Source organism: Halichoerus grypus, chromosome 7 (genome assembly GCF_964656455.1).
Source record: "Halichoerus grypus chromosome 7, mHalGry1.hap1.1, whole genome shotgun sequence".
Classification (NCBI taxonomy): Eukaryota; Metazoa; Chordata; class Mammalia; order Carnivora; family Phocidae; genus Halichoerus; species Halichoerus grypus.
This window is the reverse complement of record NC_135718.1, coordinates 111,551,810-111,574,709: the sequence shown is the minus strand read 5'-3', so window position 1 is coordinate 111,574,709 and position 22,900 is coordinate 111,551,810. Positions and strand designations below refer to the sequence as shown.

The window sequence follows — 22,900 nt, the reverse complement described above, 5'->3', positions numbered from 1 at the left end:
GCCACGGCTGCTGATGTCCTTCCCCGATCATCCACCCTGCCTCCTCCCCCCACGGAGGGATTCCCCCCCACCCCCCACTTACTGTTTGTGTGAGAGAAGTCCCTGGGCTTAAGGGCTCTCATCTCCCATTCATTCCTCTTCTAAAGCTCTGAATTGGCTCAGGCACGTTGGTCAAATTTGAGGTGGCTTTCTTTTCTCCAGGAGTTACATGGTCAAAGATAAAAATACATACACAGAAACACGCATTAATCCTGAGTGATGACAAGCACAGTTGGGAATAGAAGCGATTTGTTTCAGTAGGAAAACCTACCTCCCTATGAGGTATCTTCCATCGCATGTGGGTTAGGAAATTTGTTTTAAAATAGATAGTGCTTATGTTGTGTGTGGCTGGAAGACAGCCATAAGTTCAGCTATTGGAGCAACTCTGAAAGTGATACACCCTGATCATCCAGAACCTTGGTTGAAGATACACATTTGCTCTGCTCTGACTCAGACGTTGGGAGGGGGGCTGACACACCATAGATTCCATGAAACACTTTTTTTTTTTTTTTTTTTAAGGAAACAGTATGGACTGTTTGGGGAAGTGGCATGTTCATTACACAGAGAAATGTTATGAAAACCTCCCTACTCAAGGGGGTGGACTCACTTTTCACCTAATAATAACCTTTTAGTTTGGTAGAGTTGGAATGTACCAGGGTAGAAGAAAATCATGGGTAGTGTGGGTCTGGGCTATTTAGGTCTGGGGGGGCGGGGGGAGAAGGTGATGTTTTTGAAGCGTTTTTCATTCCAAGATGCTCAATTTGGGGGGTTTTCTCCCCTTTTTCATACTTCTAGAGCTGGATTGTAGGGCCAATAGAACATGTTGTGTGTTGGCTCTCTGGAAATACAATTGAACAGACCTGGAAATTAATTTAGACTTGATCAGCTATTTTTGTTTTGCCCCTTGTGAAATGGGAAGTGTTGGTGATAGGTGAGTGTATTTATCTGCGTTAAACCATTGCTGGGACCAGCACTTACTCACTGATCACAAAATGCAGCACTGAAATGTCACTTCCCCTCACGTTTCCTGCTGGGCAAACGGGGTTCAGAGAACAGTTCTGGAGGGCCACTGGGCAAAGCAAAGACAAGCAAACTTAGCTCTTGGATGAACTGATGCCTGAGGAGGAGTGGGTGCTTCTGGGGTTAAGCTTACCTCCCTTGGAGCATAGGTCCCAAGAAAAATGGCCTTGGTTGGTGTGGAGGTCTTTTATCCAACGTTGAAAGTTCATCCTGGAAGAACCCTGAGGTTCTAGCTTCCCTCTGCAGCACTGACTCATTTTCACTCTTTTGAGAGAACTGATCATTTTGTTTTCTTGGCTAGTAATTTATCCGTCACCCCTTTCTCCCTATCTTATTTTATCATCTCACATGGATTTCTGGGAATTAATAGGCCACTGTTTGAAGTGGTTTGAGCTTTTTTTTTTTTTTTAAGATTTTATTTATTTATTTGACAGAGAGACAGCGAGAGAGAGAACACAAGCAGGGGCAGTGGGAGAGGGAGAAGCAGGCTTCCCGCGGAGCAGGGAGCCCGATGTGGGGCTCGATCCCAGGACCCCGGGACCATGACCTGAGCCGAAGGCAGACGCTTAACGACTGAGCCACCCAGGCGCCCCTGGTTTGAGCTTCTTGAAGAATCACAGGGTGCAAATCAAGAGCTTGTTCATTAATTGGTACTACTTGCTGTGACTGATTAAAAATCCTACCAAGGAGGAAGGTGGTTTGCCCGATTATGAGTCTCATTTCCAGGCAGATGGTGGCTCAGCACTGTGCCGGATTGTCCACTAGGCAAGCCTTGACTGTTACATTTCCAGTGGCTTGCTCCAGGCTCTTCGTGACCAGCCCCCTTTCTACTGGATATTTTCTCTCAGAGAGTGAGACACCCCAGGCTGAGAGAGGGGGTGGCACGGCCCCTCCCATGAGGTCAGGAGAGACAGGAGAGGGCAGGGACTCGATCCCGTCATGGTGGTGGGGGGATCCTAAGTGTGATAGATATCCCCAGCTTCACTTGAACTTATCAGTACAACTTGGTGCCACCTGAGGCACATACAAGTACACTTTGGGCCATTTTATGGTCCTTCTTGGGACTTTCAGAAGTCCCATAGCATGGGAGAAGTAAATGTTGTATTAAGTTCTTGTTAAAACACGAAAAGCAGATCGCAATAGACTAGTATAACATACTGCTTAGACAACTGAGAAGACAAGGGTAGGGCCTGTCTGCAGGGGGAATTGCAACACTGAAACTGTATTTTAGAAATTGGTGACAGTTGTGACTTTAAGAGCTCATAATTCAAGGGCTTATCTAAAGTGGCACACAGATTATACATATACATATTCTTAAAGTAGGCAATTATTTAGCTTGACTATCTCAGTTCTGAAGTTTAATTTTACAAGTTACAGTTGCAGCAAGAAACAACTTGACATGTATGGTTATGCAATCATGACAAGAGTGGTTAGATGTAAGCTGGGCTAGGATGAACATAGAAATGAGCACCCGACAGCGTCCTCCGTCAGCAAGTATCAAGAAGTTCCTTGACTTTTTTTTTTTTTTAATGAAATCTGTTCCTGGAAAATGTATTTCCTGGGTTGTAGGCCAGGCACAGAATGTAAAGACTGCCTTCCGTCTCCACTTGTGAAAGGAGAGATAGCTCCTTCCCGATCTGCAATGGAAACTGAGAAGATGAGTTGGCCAGGAAACTAGAAGACGACTAGAAGGCAGGCGGTTTGGGTCATCTTTGCAAACCCCACAGTAGCCAGCACAATACCTTGTACTTGGAAGTTACTCAGTGAGTGATTGAATTGAATTGAATTAACCTAATTAGTTAAGGTCTGTAATGTGTCAAAAAACTCCTTGGAAATACATTAGCTACGGACTTCCATTTCAGTAAATCAGTATGATAGCTTATTAAGAGCTCCGTATTCTGCCTCGGTTGGGATTTTTAATTGTTGAAGAATATTTAACAGGCAAGTAAACATACCAAGTGTAATGTCCCCTCACATTACTGGAATTTCTACTTGGGGGGATCTTGATTGGGATTATATGTAGTATCCATCTTTAACAAATATTTCTTCACTCATGAGTGTTGACTTGTGACTATGGTCTTTATCTTTTTAGTCTTAAGCGGTTCGGTGAATAACAATGCCTCATATAGATAGGACGCTTTATGGTTTCCGGAGAACTCTCATGTACCTTGTCTTACTGAACTTGTGCTCCAGGTGTCCTATGCTGGAATCCCAGAATGTGCCTGGATCTAGGAGTGGGGGAGACGGTCTGGGAAGGCTCAGGTAGCCCCAGCTCTTGGTTTACCAGGTTTTCCCAAGAGAGTCAGTAATCAATAGTCACTGCTGCTCCTTCTAAAATCACTTAACATGAGGAAAGTGGAGACCTGTCTCCTGCAGGGAGCTCACTAGGCTCCTGGCATCCCGTGGCTCTGCCCCTACATCTGTTCTCACTCTTTGGGCTGCCTTTTACCTTACTCCTTTGCCAAATGTCCCTTTCACCTTATAGTCCTTTCTGGAGCTTTTACATGGCTTTCTGTCCCACAGATTTTCATTCATAGAGCCTCCTGCATCTTATCCTCCCACCTTACTTTTGCCTGCAGCACTTGGGTATTTTATGTTTGAATAATCTTGTCCAGTATTTTAACCTCATCTCCAGGTCCACTTTCTCCTTGACTCCACCCACCTCCCTGTTCAAGTATAGCCTTCTGGCTTCTGGGGAGCTTCTTCCTTCTGCCCTCAGGGCCCCCCTACCTTGTCCTACTTTGCCCCACACCTCCCTTATTACTCCCACCCACTTCTCTCCATCAAGCCTTTAGATCTTCTAGCACATACCTGCCTGTGCCTGTTTCACAGGCTCATGCCAGTTAACAGATGCATTTATAGCATTCATGAGTTCAAGTCCACATGTTTTGTGCCTTGTAGAAGAATGGGATTAGAGCACCCCTGAGTTTAGGGATCTTTTTGCCTTTGTTTTCATTTTGACCTTACTATATTTTGGATTTTTCAAGGTTCTTAAGCCATGTAGTAATAGCTGAAGTATTTCGCTTCTTCGCTTAGCTGTTATATCCTGTGTTGGACAATAAAGGAACATCTCAATGATATTGTTACTTTTAAAGATTTGGACAATAATCTTGAAAAGCATTTCAGAGATTTTCGTAATGGCACCATTGAAAGGCTTTGCTGTACACCAAAATCTACTGACTAATGACAGAAATAGAATGGCTTATTTAATGTCATCTTCATTACCTTATTTTTTTCTCCTTTGGTTAAATAAATATTACTGTAAGTTGAACCAGATTTTTTTTCTCATTTGTTATGGTTTTACTGCTCTCCATGAAAATTTTATAAGCCTGCAGGACACATTTCTGCCAAGTAAGGATTCTTTAGCTAATATTATTAGCTTGTTAGCTAATAAGACCTAATATTACTGGTTTTCCCTGTAAATTTGTAACCTAGGTCGGCCCCATCAGTAGGGAGTCAGTGGGAGAAAAAGTATTAATGGGGACAACTCCTAGAAAAACATATCCTATTGACTCATTACATACATCCTTGGGTTGGTCTTTTTATAAAATTGTACTTCACAAGTAGATCCAACACTAGTTATGCAATATCCTGAGTGCTCCTCGGCTTTTGGAAGCCGGTGCTTTAAAGCAGAGCAGAGCAAACAGTTTTTAGGTAAGGATTCCCTTTCTTTGATGAGTCTGTGTTTTATTTGCGATGGATACCACAGTAGTTCTAGTTCATTGGTAAACCCTGTGTTAGGACATACCCCACCTCACTTGGTGACTTAGGATTTTCCCCACTGAGCCGGGTAGGGAAAAGGTCATGCGAAGTTTAGTCTTTGCTGGAGTGTGGGGATCTTTTTTATACCAATCATCACAGATGCTAGTGTGTATAATAGCCACTCCTGAAAGCCTCCCCCTGAGCCCCAGGTTGACAAAGAGGTCTGCATATGGTTGTTTGCAGTGGAACCCCTCTATTGCCACTACTGTTTCTATCACAAGGAGGTTGAAAGGCCAGGTGTAGAGTAAGGAGATGCTGCAGGCTGCCAGACTGTGGTTTGCAGGGAGCTTTTTAAAGACACAGGTAGTTAATACATGCCAAGGGGTGACTTCAGCAGTTCCTTCGGAAAGTTCTGCCAGAAGCAATTTCCCTAAAATAATTTTGTGACAGTTCTTGCAGTTAAAAGGTTATAAATGAAGAAGCAACATATATCTCATTGTATGTCTCAGAAAGATACGATTACTATTTTGATGAAGGAGATGAGAATCCAGGAGCCTCTTTGAGTCCCTTAATATTCGCTGAGAATTCAGATGTTCTGGTTTCTGTGCCAGGAATCCATGGCAGTCTAGACACAGCAACCAAAACAAACCTTGTGCTTATCCTTGGTGGCCTCCCTAGCACCCACCCCAACCCCGCCTGGGGATCTCAGTTCTCAGTTCAGATCCTGTCTCTGACCCTTTTCTGACCATAAGAATGGCTCCTCCCTTACCATTTGTGAATGCCTGTAACCCTTACTTGATGTCTGTTTCTTTCAGTATTAGTTTTGGTTTTCAGTTATGTACTTTTCACCGCCCCACCAAATGATGAGATCTTTTGTCTTGCCCCCTGGGGGTGTATTATGCTGAGTAAGTGGCTCTGTTGGTTGGTTGACAGCTGGTCAGTGGTCTGAGGCTTAGAATTTTTCTCTGTGAAGACCTTGCTCCCATTTGAAACTCTCTTTGACCAAATGAGGAAGCATAGTGTGGGATGAGAAAAGATAATGGGAATTTTAAAATTCCTTTGTTGGCCGAGATTAAGGCATCTAATCTTTCTTACTCACTCAGATAATTTGTTAAACAAACATTTACTTTTGTTGATGACACTTTGTGTCATCTCCGTGCCTGGCACTGGAGAGATGCTGGAGATACGGATAAAAAGGCCTGGCCCTGCCTTTGTGGGCTTCTCAGACAAGTGAGTAAATTGACATGCAAACACATGATAGGTGGTGAATAGACGCTGCTTTGGGAGTTGAGGGAAGAAAGCCAATTCTCTCTACAGGTAGGCTGACCTTGCAGCCTGGTTTCCCTGGGACAGCCCTGGTCTATGCCTAGTGTTCCACATAGGTCTTAATATACCCCCTTGGCCCTCAAAAGTCTCCCAGTTTGGGCAATAAATTATGTGATTCCCCAAAATAAAGAAGTCCTAGAAGGCTTCACAGAGGAGGAGGTGTTTGGGATGACACTCAAAAGCTACACAAGAGTCCTCTACGGTATTGTTTACATTTCTAAAAATATTGGAGGGCGGCTAACATTGGCTTTCTAACTTTATTTTTCTCACGTTACTATGGATTCATAGACTAGTTCACAGACTGGCATTTGGGGATAAAAGAGTTTATGGACAAAGGGAAGATGAAGTAGAGCATTTCAGGCAGAAGATACACATGGTGTGGAGACATGTGGATGTGGCTCCTGATGGCTGGAGTTTACACGTGTGACGGAACACAGTGGGAGATGAGGCTGAGGAACCACACAAGGCTTCATGGTAAACAGTTCGGACTTACTGCAAAATACAACCAGTGAGAGGCACTCAAAGATTGTAAACAGGGGAGAGACGTCATTTGCATGATAGATAGTTCCTTCCAAGTGTGGGTAGGAGACTGGAGTCAGAGCAAGGGAACTCTGGTCCCAACTGGGTGAGAGCTGATGGGAACTGAATTAATGCCTGAACATTGAGAAGATAGACAGGAAAGGTATTAGGAAGCAAGATTGGTGGGACTTGGTGACAGATTGACACTGGAGAGCGAAGAAAAGGGTAAAGGATAATTGCAAAATTTGGGGATGGATTATTCTGTCTTTCGCTGAGATGAAGAATTCATGCAGCGGGAGGAAAGATCATTAACTCAGTTTGGAGTATGTTGAGTTTTAGGTGCTTATATTCTTTTAGATGGAGATATACTGAAATTCTGGTCTAGATTTCAGAAGAGAGATTTGGGACAGACTTACTGCTTTAATCTCAGTGAGCATTTCTTAGGGAATTATTCCCTAACCTCCATGATGAGGTTAGATCCCTCTTTTCTGTCTTCCAGCTTCACCATACCCCTTGTGTGCATGTACTTACTACAATTATAGTTGCAGATTTATTTTTTGGTTCTTCAAATACCGATTGCCCACCTCCACCCCCCCAACTGTAAAGTCCATGAGAGTAAGACCATATCTGTTTTTAATTCTCTTGTATCCTCATGACAGCTTACCACACAATTGGGGCCTAGTACATGTTTGGTGAGTGAGTGAGTAGATGGATGAAAGAAAGAAAGAAAGAAAGAAGAAAGAAGGAAGGAAAGAAAGAAGGAAGGAAAGGAAGGAAAGGAAAGAAAGGAAAGAAAGGAAAAGAATTTTTGTAAATTTGGTGGTTGAAGCTATGTGGTTTGGTGTGAGATTGCCCAGGGAGAGTAAGTACAAGAAAACTGCACAGTGAGTTCCAGGCAATACAGACATTTAGGGCTGTGGATGGAAAAGGACAGGGAAAAAGAATAAACAGTACAGGCCCTCAGAGAGGCAGGAGAGACAGGCAGGCCTGGTGTCAGGGAGTAAGCAGGGTGGGTCACAAATCAGCATATGGTCAGCATGGTCCAACAAAGAAGTAAAATAATATTGAAGAGGTTTCTCAAAATTTGTAATTCTGTTATTTAATAGAAGTGGAAATATTTACCTTGCGGGAGATTGCCAGATACAGGTATTTAGCGCCGTAATATTATGTTAGCTTGTGCTACATGCAAAGTTTGATGTTCTATCACTGTTAGTTTGATATGTTGGGATTTTGAGGTTTGCTTTATATAATTTACACCAGCATCTGATGTAGTAAAAATTTGAGGCCATATTTTGGGAGGATGGTGAAATAGCGCAGTGTTTAATTCTTGTGAATTTATGAGTGTGCATATTGATTTAAGGGGGTTAAAATACTTGAGTGCATACATGCCACCAGATGAGAAACCATTAACAGTAAAGACACGTGAAGTTATGACACTGTGACAAAGGATGGCTCGTTGTCTGATTCTAGAAGCGATGTCATCAAAGCCTTGTCTTGTGAAAAAGAGACTCTTATTGCAAAGTATTTTTACGTGTTTTCGGTCTCCACTGAGACACTCAGGGTAGAGGTAGGGGAGGCATCATTATGTATTGGAACGAAGGAGGGCTTTGAATTCGGTATTTCTATCCCAATTCTACCATCTTTTGACTCTAGCTTCATGAACTTGAATAACAATGGTAATAATTAACAGTAATAATAATGAAAGCTAACATGTATTGAGTAGCTTACTCGGTGCCTGGGTACTGTGCTAAGTACATTACATGAATTATCTTCTTTAATGCTTGCAACAGCCTTATGAGGAACCTCCTACCATTACCTCTACTTTAGGGATAAGGAAGAACTGAGGCTCGGGATCTTTAGGACCTTGACCAAGGTTTTGTAGCTGTCAAATGGTGGTGCCAAGACTGGAACCCAAGCTCTCTGATGATAAAGTCAGGCCTTTAATTACCAACTCCTGGCCAATTCTGTTTTTTCCATACTCATCTCCTCTTCCTGCCACACACACCTATTCCCTTCCCCTCACCTACTTGTTCTTCCTGAAGCAAATCACAGACATTATGCCATCTTGTCCGTGCATACTAGATTATATTTCTAAATGATAGGACTTTTTTTCTTTTAGTATAACCACAATATCATTATCATGCCTAAAAAATTTCAACAGTAATTCTTTAATATCAAATACCCAATCAGAAAGCAAATTTTCCTGATTGGTCCATAATTATTTTTAATGATTAATTTGTTACATTCTGGATTCAGACAGTTTTCACACCTGAAAGATGCATCTGTCCTTATTTATAGACTTCCTTTTTCTATTTTTCCCTCTTTTGCTTCTTTCCTGGGAGTTTGTTTGTTGAAGAAACAGGGATTTTTCTGTAGGATTTCCTTCATTCTGTAGTTTGCTGATTGCATCTTCTTTCTTGGTGTTCTTCACTATTTCTGTTTCTCATATTTCCTGTAAGCTGGTAGTTTGATCTAGACTGGAAGCTTGATCAGATAGTTTGGCGAGAGTACATCATACAAAGTGTTATGTACTTCTATGACAACACTTTAGGAGGCACACGTGCCTTCTTGTTTCTTCTTTTGTGAGGTTAAGACTGATCAGTGGATTTAGGTGTTGTCAGCATGATCTCTCCATTATAAAGTTTCCCCAGGCCCTTCAAAAACCATTGATGGTCATTGCTTAGATACAGTGTTTCAATAAGGGTTGTAAAATGATGATATCCTGCCATCCATTTCTGCATTTGTTAGCTGGAGTTTTTCTGTCAAGAAATGAACCGCATCAATTATTTGGTTACCTCAGAGTATAGCTTATATAGGAAAATTAATGCTTGGTTTTATTCCCTCATCTTAAATAATATTCAGAAAAATGTGTTGATTTTCTAGCATTTTCCAAAGAAGACTAAAGAGGTTGGTTTTTTTTTCCTTTCTGTTTTTTGGTTTTTTTTTTTAGTATTCTGAACTCAGGGATTTTAACACAGGTTATATGTGTTTCAATCCCTTGCGGTTACTTCTTTCAAAGCTCTAATTATCTTTGGCATGTGGAAGACTCTTTAAATTGGCTTCTGAATCCTTTTGACATGACTATAGTGGTCTTTGATGATATTTTTACTTTCTGGGGTAACAAGATATTTCAGACTTACCGAGTACTTTTTCTACTGCAGATCAGTTTAGTGGTAAATGGTATTTAGAGACCATAGTCTAGGTGTTAGGAGTTCTCGTTGTCTCTGGGCTGGTCATTGTTCAATGGACAGAGTTAGGAAAATATACATATGTATGTGTATAGGTATGTGTTTGTGTATATGTGTGTATGTGTGACCTATGCGACGTATGCCCTATTCTATTTAATGTATGCAAACATCTTCATTTTCTTCTTCTTAGGAAAAAGAGTAGCATATTATAGTTCTGCACCTTGTTTTTTTGCATTTAACACTGTATTTCAGAGATCACCCTGGAGCCATATATAAAGTTTTTCATTGTATTTTACAACTGCAGAGACTCCAGTGTATAAATACACCACACTTTATTCATTTGGATAGATGGTTGTTCCTAGTCTTGCTCTTACACTGTAGTGGGAATGATTGTTTTTGGTGGTGGAGGTTTATTTGCAAATCAAACATAAAGCTGGGACTGAAACATTTTTCCTTAACTGAATGGACAGGTGCATGGGCGGTGCCGGCAGTTTTTTCCCCCCAGTTTATCACTTGTCTTTTCTCTCTGATTCTGTTTGTTTTTTTTTTTTTAATTTTGATTTTTTATTGTTTTTTAAAGTTTTTATTTAAGTAATCTATACCCAAGATGGGGCTGGAACTCATGACCCTGAGATTAAGAGTCACATGCTCTTCTGACTGAGCCAGCCAGGCGACCCAGATTTTGTTTTTTTTAATGCAAACTTTTTTCTTTGTTGTAGTCAGTTTTATCAGTCTTTTATTGCCTCTTGGTTTTGAATCATGATGCAGAAAAAAAATTCCTTCTAGACCGTACAGCAGCACCATCCAGTAGAAACCATATATGTAAATTTTTAGTAGCCACATTAAAAAGCGTGAAAAGAAACAGGTGAAAAGAATTTAATAATAATTTTATTGAATCTATCAAAATATTATCGTTTCAATAACTAATCAGTATTTTTAAATTAATGAGATATTTTACATTCTTTTTCCATGCTGAACTTTCAAGAACTGATGTGTGTTTTATACTCTAGCACATTTCAGTTTGGTCACTAAATTTTCATAATAAATACTTGATCTGTGTTTTAGACTTCATAAAATTTGCTGTTGAAAAAATAAATTCACATAACCAGGTTGTCCCAAGTGTACATGAAAGCTTTCCAATAACTGAGTTAAGTATTCTAAAATTTCAATATAAGTTAATTAAAATAAATTAAAACTGCCAGTTTAGCTCCTCAGGCACACTTAACTACATTTCAGGTGCTTAGTAGCCACATGTGGATAATGACTACCATTCTGGACAGTTACGGAGAGTCACCCATATTTTCTTTTAGTGCTTGTGTGGTTTTATCACTAACATTTAAGTATGTGACCCCTTTGGAATTTATTTTGTTGTGTGGGAAAATGGATCCAATTTTCTCTTTTTCCACACGGCTATCTAGATGTCACAGACCACTTATTAAAAGTCTCATCTCGGGGCACCTGGGTGGATCAGTTGTTAAGTGTCTGCCTTAGGCTTGGGCCCTGATCCCAGGGTCCTGGGATCGAGCCCCGCATGGGGCTCCCTGCTCAGCGGGAAGCCTGCTTCTCCCTCTCCCACTCCCCCTGCTTGTATTCCCTCTCTCGCTGTGTCTCTCTGTCAAATAAATAAATAAAATCTTTAAAAAAAAGGATTAAAAAAAAAAAGTCTCATCTCTTCCCCACTGATTTGAGATGTGCCCCTATTGTATATTTAATTTCCATAAGTATTTAATTGGCTGTCTTTCTGCATTTTCTATTCTGTTCTCTACTGTTTCAATTATAGAGGTGGTATAATATGTTTTAACATTAAAACCACGATGAGCTCCTGTTTCATACCTACCACGCTGGTAAATGTCTGTCAGCATCCAGCACTGGGCGAGGATATAGAGCAGAGGGAATATGCATATGATTCTGGTGATAGTGGAAACTGGTATAATGGTTTTGGAAAGAAGTTTGGAATTCCTTGGAAAATGGTCCCCTGATCCTCTTAGTCATCGGGGTAGCAGAGCAAATTGCAAGCCTGGAGTGGGAGCGGTTTTGTCTCATAACTTTATAGCTTGTCATTCTGATACTTTTTTTTTTTTTTTATATAAGTGGGATTATGAAGAAGATTGGGAAACACAGCCTTAGAAACTCTTACACATCTGTAGGAATGCTTACAGCGAAATACTGAAATAGGTCTATAGGCCTACTAACCAGTATATTGAGAAAAGATTGTGCTACATTTATAATAAACAGCAGTGAGAATAACGTACAATGGTGCATATCAACAGGGATGAATCTCATAAGCATAATGTTGAGTGGAAAAGCAAGATAGAAGAATAATACAGTGTGATTCCATTTATGTAAAATTCTAAAAAATGCTGAACTAAAGCAACACATTCTTTAAGGATTGACTCATATATGGGAAGATTATAAAGAAAAGTAAGGGAACTAGTAACATAAAATGCAGGAGAACAGTGATTACTTCTGGGGGTGAAGGATAGAGTCTGATTAGGAATAGCTACACCTGGGACTTCAAAGGTGCTTGCAGTGTTCTACAGGTAGGCACATAGAGACGTTCATTTTGCTTTTGTCCATTGAATTGTACATATGTTATGTGATTATTTCATAACAAAAGAGAAGGAGAACAACAACAAAAGTCCAGACCCAGGAATAGGCTAGATTACTCAGAACTCAAGTAATTAAATTTATGCTTGAGAAAGACTTCTGTTAGATATGAAACACTTGGCTTTTTTCATTTCTTATTTAGGGACAATTACTTTTTTTTTTTTAAGACACTTTTTTTTTTAGTGTCTGGGTCAGGCAGCAAGAAATATGTTCTTGTGTGGTGTACACACACGAGTGACTTACATCACCAGGTGCAATAACACAGAGTCATGGGTTCTTTGACACTTAAGTGATTTTTTTTTTAACCATTTATGCAAAATATCATCATGGTCAATTCTAAACTTTATTCAGAGAGAGATGACTTTTGAAGGGACATCATAAATAGGAAACATTTGTTACACATGTGCTATATGCCAGATGCAGCATGTACATGAACTCATTTAACCTACGTAGTGGTCCTGTGAGAATTACATATGGGCTTTGTGTTATTGATGAATAAACTGATGCTCAGAGAGGTTAAGCCACACAGGAAATTACATGATGTCAGAAAGTCAGCGGGAAATACATGATGGGGTTTTCATGAAGGTTTGGCCCCAAATCCCATGTTCCCAACTTCTATTCCAGAGTATCTTTTTAAGAACTTCGGGTGATAATCTACCCTTTTGCTCGATGGCGGTCCATCCTAGAAAGTTGGTATTTTTACCCTTAAAATTTCAGAGAGGAAATCCTTGAATCTCTTGTGGCGGTTCTTCACTATGTCAACAGGAATTTTTAACATCAGTTCAAGTTTGCTCTGTGATGTGTGCTTTCAGAGACTTGGTGGCCTTAAAGGATTAGGCTGGGCAATGGGACACCTGATGGGGCTGGTTTCTGTTTGTTTTCTGATTTGAAGGTTCTCCTAGTTTCCGATTCTTAAGATTAGCCTGAACCCCCCAAACCTGTCCTGACTATGCCTGTGCAGAACTTTTGTAGCCCATCTTCCCTTCTGGTGTTGAGATTATATGTATCTATTTCTGCAACTTGTCAAAATTTTAAAACCGTTTTTTCCCCCTTGTTCTTTGAAGATTACCTTATGTATCCCAAATTGTGATGTCAGCAAATGAAACGCATTCCCTGACCTCTTTTTTTTTTTTTTTAAGATTTATTTATTTTAGAGAGAGAGCGAGCACGGGGTGGGGGGGGGCAGAGGGAGAGGGAGAGAGAATCCTAAGCAGGACTCCGAGCTGAGTGGGGAGCCCCATGCGTGACTTGATCCCACGACCCCGCCGTTACGACCTGAGCTGAAACTGAGAGTCAGGCGTTCAACGGACTGTGCCACCCAGCGCTGCCCACCCCCCGTCTTTTATCTGAGTCATTATTTGACGTGGTCTGATCAGACCCAGCCCTAATAATTATGCTTTGAAGTTTGCTTTCAAAATCCTCCCATTGCTACATCCTCTTCTTTCCACTGGTATTTTCATGACATGACACAGCAGATGAAGGGGATAGGGTGGGAAGGAGCATTCAGGTAAGCATTTGGTTGCCAGGGATCCTGGTTTACTCGGGAATTGTGACTTCCCCAAAGTGATGCAGACATTATGGCAGGGCTCCTTGGGATCTCTGTCCAGTAGCATTTTCCTCTTTCGGTTCGTGTGCCTTCAGCTTGGGAGCCGACCGAAGCTCCTAAGGCTGCTGGGCTCCTTTCTGTGGGGGCTGGTAGACTTGTCTCAAGGGCATGAATGTGGCGAAAAACTGTCTTCTAATCAAAATCAGAAGGTCAGTGCAAAGTGAAGATGGCAAATCCCCAGCTCGTCTTGTGATCTGTGGATGTGTGTGTGCCTTTCAAGCCCTAGGAGGATAGTTTTTATAACACCAAAGCTATCTTTATATCTCCCTTCTATTTTCATTATATTTGAGTCTCTACCAAGTTTGCTTTAGGTTCTAATGTCAAGAAAATACTTCCCCTTCATATAATCTCAAATGAGAGTTTCAGGATGCTCTGTGTGAAGATAAAATCCCTTGCGAGTGTTTTGGTTTTTCACTTTTTATTATAACAGTTAAGACTAACCCACGTTTCAAAGGAACCAGATAGAATTAAATAAACTCCCGTGATTAGCAAGGAAGTAACGTGAGTATATCCAGAAATGAAATGCCTGTGAGATTCATACTTGTTTTCTGTTACTTGTTTAGATCTTATAATAATGATTTTTGGGGGTTCTTCTTTGGCATGTCCGGTGTTTTTGCCATAAGCATCCTTGCTGTAGGCATTTTCACTGCAAACATTTTCACCAAATAATTAATTGGCCATAAGGCGATTTTGCTGTAAAAGATAAAAATCACACACACAAAAAAGAGGGACATTCATTAAAAAGGACATAAAGAAATATGAAAAATAAGCGACAAAAATAAAAAGACTTAATTGCGAAATACAGTATGTTTGTATACATTCAAGGTGTGTAGTATGGATTCATGGCACTACTGTGCAAATAACTGATTTTTTGTTTTGGTGGCTTGTACTTAAGCCCTGTCTTCGGAGTCTTTTGTTCATAGCATTATACTTTTTTTTTTTTTTTGCTTGTTGGTTTATCTCCTCATTCAGCATCACACTTTTTCTTTTTTCGCTAATATTTCTTTCTTTATTCTAAGGCATAGCTGTTTCCAAGTACTAGAATGTATTTGTAAATGAGCTCTTGTTGTATTGTGTGGTGAAAACCTACACTGTTCTTGGCATCTTGTCACCTGTCTGTTGATCGAGGTTCCAAGGTTCCATGGGAAATGTATGTTAAAAACTCTGTGCTGCTGTCTAGACAATTGTGAGGGTTAAATTTTATATAATATAAAACGGGAGTATTGCATAAATGGAGAAATGAAACTAAACTGTCAGCCAGTTGATGAAACCAACAGACTGTCAAGCCACACTTTCAACCAGTTTTTTTTTTTTTTTATCTTTTATGCAGAATTGCCTTATGGCCAATTAATTGGTTATGCGGCAAAAAGGCTTGCATCAAAGATGCTTACAGCCAAACTACCTAGAACCTTTCTTTGAATCTTAGCTGTTGTCCATCCCAAAGGTGGAATTAGAGTGAGGGTGAGGGGTAATGTCCTTGGAAGAGAAAAAGAAGCACTTGTATTTATGATCAAGTGTTGTGCAATGGGAAATAACATTTATACTAGAACGTGTGGCAGGTTATTTGTTAAGTGGCAGAGAGGCTCCGAATTCCGAGGGAAATGCAGTTAAATTCAGTTCAGTTGGCACTGCTTGTCTTCTCCATACGGCCTGAAGATAACCTTGTCATCTACAGAAATGCATTCAGATTGTTTTCCAGATCGCTCCTTTAAAGGACTACTGAGGAAGGACATGGGCTTCACTCTGTTACATTGTGCTTTAGTGAGCCAGCCTCATGTATGTGGAAGAGTAAGGGAAGAGAGTAAGTGGATTTTTCCCCTCCCCACACGATCCCCCTTTCTCTATGGAATTGAGTCTTTAATGTGGAACTGTGACTATAATATTTTATATGTCTAAAATGAGTGAGAAAAATTAAATAGGTGCCTAAATGGTATTTCCCATAATTGAATGAATATGCAACTACATTTGGTAACATTTAATATGAAAAACTCAGAAAATCTCTCAGATGAGATTTTCTTTCTAAGCGAAACAAAACTTTCCCCATGGGTCCCATCCTGTGCTCTGTCACGTCCACTTAGCTCCATGTATGCATCTGTTAAACACATGCGTGCACAGTAGTTCAGAAATCCACAAACACCATCTTCCCTCGGAAGTAAATAAAATACATCAGTTTGGGTTATTTTGATCGTTCTTATCCATCTCTTACCTGCTTACCTTTGAGGCATAATGGCTTCTTGTTTTTTTGTTTTGTTTTTTTTTTTTTAGATCAGTAAGGAGGGATGGGGGCATTTAAGGAAATGTACCAGGTCTCTAGCAAATCATCTGTGGCCGTTGGGATGCCATACGAGCATTAGGTTTGACCTGAGTGTTTATCTTTTTTTATCAGGTATAAAGAAGTCTAAAATAAAAAGTTACATATCTTCATTGCACTGACAGATATGTTACGGTCATGAGGAAGTCATGGTGAAGAAGACCCAGGGTCTGGTTTTTGCATCGCATGGGCATATGGATTCCAACGTAGATGTGCTTATGGGTGTCAGATAGAGAAGGGAGCCATGACCTTCCACTCTTAGGGGTTAGAAGTCAATCAGGTGATCTGTGAGGAGTCTGAGTTCTCATTTTCCCTTTTTACTAACCTGGCTCTAACCTTGTTACCTGAGATGATCAACACAAGAAAGAGTAGTAGTTGGAGAATTAATAACTCAGTGATAATTATACTGAGATTGGGCAGATCAGGATGAGAAAAGTGTCCTAAATAGAAATTGTAGGCAACCCTGTCAGGACCCCTCTCACTCTTGAGAGCTTTTTCTGTGTCTTCACTTGATAAACCTCTATCGCTTTACTCACAAACAAATAAATAAACAGATAGACAGAAATTGTAGCAATTCAGTATTTCCTTGCCAAGTAGGTAGATGACTCAGTGCACTCGGTAATACATTAAAATTGTTCTATCAAAACTGGAAAGCGTGTGTTAATATTGTAACATCGCAGTGGGCAATGGTTTATTTTTGTTGGTGGTAGTATATTTGCAAGTCAAACATAAAGCCTGAACTGAAACATTACTTTTCATTAACGAGACGGACAGCTGAATGAACAGAGGAGGTGAGTAAATTTATTTTGCTGCAGCAGCCCTGGGTATGGAGGGTTTGTGCTTGTTGGCAAACCCTGCCTCCAAAGAGACTTACTTCTATGTCTCAACAGTGGGACCCATTCTATCAGGGAGAAAACACTGCTCTACTGGATTTTTTTTTTTTAATTCATCGTTAGTATTTTGACTCCCAGATCAACAAAGGGTTATTTGGGTCATTTGCTAGGGCCTGGAGCTTTGCTAAATTGAGCTATAAGTCAAAATGTTTATAAGCAAGGAGGAATTTTTATCTGTGTTAGGTATTTGTAAGGAATAAAGAATCCCTGGTAAGCACTTAGAAATAGGAATAGTCACTGCGCCGCTAAACAGATAGAATGTGAAGGCAGATCCCCCCTGCAGGCTTTCCCATCCTTTGGGGATAGTCTGACCTTTGAAAAAGCTGTTGTAAGCCTGGTCAGGTTTCACCACCTTTTCTCCAGCATCCCAATCTGATGAAGCCTCATGCATAACAAAAATGGCAAATTAGGGTCCTTTTATTTAGTTCTGACAAAGCTCCATCAGAAAATTTGAGAACAAAGTCTATGCCTTCATCACACAGCTATTCTCACAGTGACCTAATGGGTTTGGATATCAGCATCCTTTCTGTACTAAACTACCAAGAGTTATTTCAGCTGAGAAAATGAAATGTGGAGAGCCTCCAACATTTCTGTCTTCTACTCAGCATTTTGGGTTTTTTTTGTTTTTGTGTTTTGTTTGTTTGTTTTTCATTCTTACTCGATGTTCAAAGAAAGTTTTCTTCGGCATGTTTTGTAGTGTGGGGATGATCTCCAGCCAGCAGTTGGCTAACCTCTTGGCTTGTAGTTTCTATTCTGTCCAGGTGAGCTTCAGTGGAGGGCCAGAAATCTGCTCTGCTTGTGTTTGTCAGTGAGTAGGCTCTTGTGTTGGAATTGATTCTGATCTTCAGCCTTTGTAGAAGGAAAGCACCTCACACTATTGGGGAGGAAATAAATGAAATGAGGTAGTAATGGAATGCAGGTGGGATGTGGGCTTTAGATGGCGAATGGGAGGACGGCAGGTGGGGTGTGACATAATCCCTTCCCAGGTGTCCTACAGGAATACAGGGCTTCCTAATGGATCTTGGCAAATTAAAACAAAAAGAATAAGAAGAAAGTGATCTTTACCAAAGTAACATAACTCTCGTGGTCATGAATTAATAGTTCTTTACAGACCACCAATTAATAACTCCCTGTGGCGTGAGGTCTTTGGTCCACACGGCCTGCCCTTTCTTTATAGCTCACTGTCTACCAAGCACATTGCCTGGTTCATGGCAGGCCTCCACAAATCGTACAGAATTGAATTAAATGTTATGGTGACTCCAGGGGCTCTGGGTATTCATTGTTTCATTTCCCTTCTCTGTGGGTTGCTGAGTAATATCTCACTGTTCTAAGCTATAGTCTCAGTTGGCTTTGCTCTTATTTATGCCCTTTCTCAAGTAGCACTGCAGAGTAGCTACCACGGAAAAGAATCAAAACATTTATATAAATTTGTATAATGTCAGGGAAAGACATATAGCAGAATAGGGATAGAGTATGAAAAACTGGCGAACTTACGAGTGGTAAAAGTGATAGACTATGGAGAAGAAAGGGTAAGGACAGCAGGGAATTTATTTTTCCATTATAATAGAAATGAAGAGTCTGTTCTTAAATTTTAAAATAATATCTAATAAATATGCAGCAAGATTCTTCTTTTTAAAGGATTTATTGTGGGGCGCCTGGGTGGCTCAGGTTAAGCATCTGCCTTTGGCTCAGGCCATGATCCTGGGGTCCTGGGATCGAGCCCTGTGTTGGGCTCCCTGCTCAGCTGGGAGTCTGCTTCTCCCTCTGCCCCTTCCGCTGCTCGTGCTCTCGATCTCTCTCTCAAATACATAAAAGCTTTAAAAAAAAAAAATAAATAAAGGATATATTGTTCTGGCAAGCAAAAGCAAAGAAAAAGAACTACAATAGATAAAAGATCTGTGATTAGTTTGCTAATCTAGGAAATATGGCTCTGAAAGCAATGTCCTCATAATTATACCTGTGTCTGGATAGGTAAAGATGTTTCAAGAAGTCAGAATTTGTCTTGGGAGGAAGAGTTATGCTGAGACCAAAGATGTTTTTTAGGTGTATATGTTGGATTTCATACTCTAATAATTTTTGAACGTGTTGAATGATTTTGATCAAATATGTTAACAGCACAAGAAATAGCTTAGATTCAGCCTTTGGTTTGGTAGGCAGTGTTGAAACAGTAATGAAAGCCAGTTCATTTCCAGTGTATTTCTGTATATTGAAATGAATTACAACGAATTTTAGGTGGATGAAGGTGGCTAATGGTATATGACAGTATCGAGCAAGAACTTGTGGTCGGTTTTCAGATTTTCTCCTAATATATATATACTGTGGATTAATTTTATGTGATGTAATAAAAGTTAATTTGCCAAAATATATTTTTTCCCCTAAATCTCTGTATCAATTAGAGTTGTTTCTCTCAGGCAATTCTAAAATCTTATAGAGATAATATTAATGAAATATTTCTAATTTAGAGAAAATGCCCTATTGATTCTATTTTATTGCCAATGTTTTTTTGTTTTGTTTTGTTTTGGTTTTGCTTTTTAGAGAGGGAGAGGGAGCAGAGGGAGAGGGAAAGAGAAAATCCCGAGCAGGCTCCACACCCAGCTCAGGGCTGGATCTCACGTCCCTGAGATCATGACCTGAGCCGAAATCAAGAGTCAGATGCCTAACTGACTGAGCCACCCCGGCACGCTGCCAGTGATTTTTGGTTTCAATAAACATGGAGACTTAAACATGAATGCATGTGGCTTACAGGGAAGTTTATGATCAAATGCAAGAATCAGTGAGGTCCTATCTAGTTTTTTGGTTTCGGCATTAAGCAGGCTTGGAAAACCTGCTGGCTTTTCTAGGCTCTAAAAGGGCTTTTCTGCAGATGGACTAGGGAATATTACCCCCTTATTCATGATTGCAAAATAAGAATATTTATCTATATTTTGCAGTAAAGTGTGGCCGCTGGGCAGCTTTCTGTGCTTTCAAATTAGGGTGTGGTTAAGTTCAGTGATCTCTTCTTAAAACCAACGTAGCTGAAAGCTCTTGGTTATATGAATTTCTTTTTAAATGCCCCATCCTGAGTTTATTATGAGAGATTACCAGGTTCTGTATGTTATTTCTGTCACAAGCTAAAATTTGTCCTCAGTCCACTAAGCTCGCCTCACTGTTGCAGACCTGGATGCGAGATTCAAAACTTACATGATGCTTTCCTGGCACTAATCACGTACCTGACATTAGAGAGAGATGAGTGAACATGTAGAAACTATTTGATATGGAGGTTTATGATTGAATAAAATTTCAGAGAGAACTGTGATGTAGAGGCATAATTTACCATCTACTCTGTCTTCCTTATTGTAGAATACAGATGGCTTTTTAATGGGACGGACTATGTGACAACGATGACATCATTGGGTGCTTTTTACATTTCTGTGTTTTTAGTTGAGTTATTTTACTTCCCGAATCCCCATTTTTCAATAATCCTGCCAGATAGGATTTTCTTAGTTAACAATGAAGCCAGGTTTAAATACCACTCCAAAGAAGACAGCACTACCATCCACTGTTAAGTGGAGAGGATGAACCCCTCAGGATTGTCAGCAAGCCAGCAGTGGGTTTTCTTGTGTAAGGAATGTGTGCTTGAAGATAGAAATTATGGACTCGGGGTAATGTGAACATGTCTGCATGCTTGGGAACATCCTGACAGGTGGTGAATGCTTAGGGGAAGCCTCATACAGGATAAACATTGCTTAGGTACTTACTTGTCTGTTTCTTAACGAAACACGTTAATAAAGACGAAGAAAGCAGAACAAAAGTGGCATACGGATCACACAGATGAAACCAGAAGAGTGTTAAAATCTAGAAGGGCATTCAGTAAGGCTCTGCCTAATTATGTTAAAGGTAGTCTGCAAATCTGGCCCTGAGTTTCCCTGCAGCCATATGAGAGGAAGGAACATTATCAATGACAAGATTCAGTTATAGGATAAAAATATATCTTTGCTTCTCCTCACACGGAGAGAAATGCATATGGAGAGAAAGGGACACGGAGTGAGGACAGTTCAACTTTGCTTGGGAAAAATCCAGATTTCTTCCTGAGCCTTTTCTAGAGATACTTCTGATTGATTACTGCAGATGGGGAGCAATGTCAGACATTACATTTATACATCTGGAGGGATTAACCCTCGAGATACAGTCATCCCAAAACCCTGAGAGCAAGCGAAAGAAATCCAATCTCTGCTGTTTTTTCTGTTATCTCTTTGGAGGACTTGTGTTACTGGGGTGATCCTGCAGGGTCCTGCATGAGTAGTTTCTTGAATTCTTCAAGCAAAGGAGTGATTGGGGCTTCACGCATGTTTTGATGTGTATATATGTGCATGTGTGATGAAACGTACGTGGCACAATTTCTTTTCTTTTTTTTTTTTTTTTTAAAGATTTTATTTATTTATTTGAGAGAGAGAGAATGAGAGAGCACATAAGAGGGGTTAGGGTCAGAGGGAGAAGCAGACTCTCTGCTGAGCAGGGAGCCCGATGTGGGACTCGATCCAGGGACTCCAGGATCATGACCCGAGCCGAAGGCAGTCGCTTAACCAACTGAGCCACCCAGGCGCCCCGTGGCACAATTTCTTAAAACACGAGTATTTGTCATCACACTCCAGAGGTGAAGCCCATCCTCGAATCCTGATAAAAATTATGAAGTGTATTTGCAGTCAGTTGTTAAATTTATCTGAACTAAATCTCACAGAATTAATGATGATTAAAGTATGGGAGTGAGTAGCTGCTATGGATCAGGATAGAACTCCTGTATTAACATTTTAACGATGCCAGAGTTGATTTTTTTCTCTTTAGGTTCATAAAAGTGTTTGAAATCTGTAGAATATTTCTTTCTTATTTTGATCAGCTGCTGAGCTTGGCAATAAATCTCTGAAGTAGCTACGGTCAGACCTGAGTTACCAGGGAAGTATGTTTCTGAAAAATGCTCAATAACCCAAGGCATTGAGTTTGTAGACATGGTTGACTATCTCATCAGCCCCTTGTTTACAGAGAACGCTGTGGGAATCTTAGCGAGTGATGTAGGGAATGAAGTGAGAGAAATATGTCAGCTTTGCCTTTACTCCCACTGCCTTCTCTGCCCTGAAAAAATATGGCCCATGTGTGCAAGTATGTGGGCGGGGCACCTTCAAGTCTCTTTTTCTACCTGGACTTTGCCAGAGAAGTCGAAAGGAAAGTGAAGGACAGAGGAGTCTCAAAGTCAGGGAGGAGGTGCCCCGGAGAGGCCCCTCTACCTCATGCTTGCATATTTCCCTGAATATTTCCCTTGCATATTTCCCTGAAAAAAAGAAGTCCTCTTGTGTATACATTACAATTACTTGCTCCTTCCTTCCAGGTAAAGAAGTTGGTCATTGTGTACCTGCTTGTGTGGTTATTGATAATAACCTAGTACTTAATGTACGCACTGAGAGCTTTTTGTAATCAATTATGCGACTTGAGAACTGAAGAGTCTACTTACATCCCTTCCTACTCCTACAGCATCACACTGGACCCAGAAGTTAATGTTGTTCAATAGATGCATATTGAATTAATTTGATTTTAGACCCTAGAAAACCATCCTTGGACTGCTTCTGGAAGAGAGGGCCAACATTACTCAGTGGAATCCTCATAGATCACTGGTCATAGCTGTGGACCCTAACGCCTGACCCATGGGAACTTGAATTAA

The 22,900-nt window shown here is 40.4% G+C and overlaps 1 protein-coding gene across 5 annotated transcripts in view; it reads left to right on the top strand.

Annotated features, from left to right (window-relative positions):
• The window catches only part of C7H1orf21 (chromosome 7 C1orf21 homolog), a 263,879-nt gene that overhangs the window by 1,028 nt on the left and 239,951 nt on the right, over nucleotides 1-22,900 (top strand). The window lies entirely within an intron of this gene.